This window comes from Lupinus angustifolius, chromosome LG15 (assembly GCF_001865875.1).
Source record: "Lupinus angustifolius cultivar Tanjil chromosome LG15, LupAngTanjil_v1.0, whole genome shotgun sequence".
NCBI classification, from domain to species: domain Eukaryota; kingdom Viridiplantae; phylum Streptophyta; class Magnoliopsida; order Fabales; family Fabaceae; genus Lupinus; species Lupinus angustifolius.
In genome coordinates this window covers 7,632,657-7,634,578 of record NC_032023.1, presented here as the reverse complement: position 1 = coordinate 7,634,578, position 1,922 = coordinate 7,632,657, and positions in this window count along the sequence as shown.

The following is a 1,922-nucleotide window of genomic DNA, read 5'->3' as shown; positions in this document are numbered from 1 at the left end:
ATGTTCTTCTTCTTCACCATGAACTCATTTGGGGTTTCTTCGGTCTGGACCATGGATGTTCCATTCGGGTGTATGTATGGCCATACACATTAGGTTGTGGGAACAAAGCCATGGTCATAAGGACTGCCGCATTCACTCTATGGATTTCGGATGGAGAAGGAATTTCTCCAACATCCTAATATCTGGTTAAAAAGTTTTGCATTCAAATATAAAGAAAAAAAAATGTATACAGAGACGGTATAAGAATATTTTATAATGGCACTGTATTATCTACCATTTATTTTTAATTACCATTGACATTTAAATAAAAATAATATAAATGAATAGTAGATAATACACTGACTGTATACAAATCTTTAAGCTGTTAGAACATACATATTACATTCTTAAAAATAATGGATAAGTTGAAATGACAAGATCCTTAGCCTAATATCTTAGAGTTTTGGGTGAAGATATCAAATTAATTTTTATGTTTTTCTCTTAGTTCATTTGTTGTAAACTCCATTTACATTGATATCTATCAATTCTATGATACAAGAGTCTACTCAACTAAGATGAGTCTAATGGACAACGATTACTTGTGGATATGTGGGCTAGGATTCATTTGGGATTGTGTCGAAAACATTCCTTACAATTTGAAAGTTAGTTATTATGTTTCGTTAGAAGTGGTTGTACAAGAATATAAAGAAGTTCCCATGAAATTATACTCAAACAAAGATTGGAAGCAAGTTGAACTCTTGTTGCCACTTGTTGGGTCATATCAAGTTTTGATGAAAAGCAAATTCTGAGTATATCATAAATGAACATGCTTAAAGTATTTTGATCAAATATGTATTTGTTCTTCTATGGTTAATTGGAGTGGTTAGACTTGAGGTTTGGGAAAGAGTTCTTATGGTGTCAAGATGGAGATTGACTTGGACCTGCTAGTGGAGGTACTTGAAAAGGTTCTACAACGATCAAGTTAGTATGAGACAAGGTAGGTAATGCTCGGGAGCAATATGCAAGAAGTAAGAGTAACAATGATAAGTGATGAATGAATAGATAAAGACTTCTTGTTGGGGGATCCTATTTATAATGGTTGAGAAGGATGACATGGCTCTAGTGGGTACTGTTGACATGGCCAACCATTCTACTCTGTCGAGGGATGCTTTTCCCGTGTCAGGCGAATTTGGCAGACCCATACTATGTGCATAGTTGACTTATAACTTGTCATAGGTATGGTAGCCGTATTGTAGTTTGTCCTTGGCGTATTGGCAAGATGGTAGGTGGGAGTTGTAGGGGGTGTGGCAGTGCTTTGTTGGCGGCATGTCAGGTGAGAGTGGTCCCAATCCCAACCTAGTGTGTCCGGTCAATGATGATGAGATTGTCTAAATTCTTCAACTGGTCATGCCCGGGCCTTGGTCAGTTGGGAGAGAAAACCACCCGGGTAGATGGGGCATCCAGATGATCAGAGTGGAACAGTTATCCCCAGTTTAGCAGGATGCTTAGTAGTCGGGCATGCCGGTAGACTCTAGGTCATCATTTGGGCCCTTAGTTAGTTGACACGTGGTCGATCGACGTCGCCCTTGTCATTACACCATTTACAACTCGTGGTACTTGAGTGTAACTTGTTGGTTCATTTCTCTTCGCCTTGGTTCTTGGGTCTTCGCTGGATTATACTCAAGTTTTTTTGGACGAGCATGACAAGTTTGAGTTCAGTCGTGTGTGTGTGTGTGTGTGTGTGTGGGGGGGGGGGCGCTCGCGCGCGTGCGTGCGTGCGTGCGTGCGTGTTATTTTAGACTTTATGTGAGACTTCCATCTTGGGTTTACCTTATCGGAACTCAATATTAGGCAAGCATCTTAGGACTCTAGAATATAAAAGCAATCCTAAGTTCTACGACGTTGACCTTGAGTTTTCGGTATGTTGTTTGTTGTGATGCCCA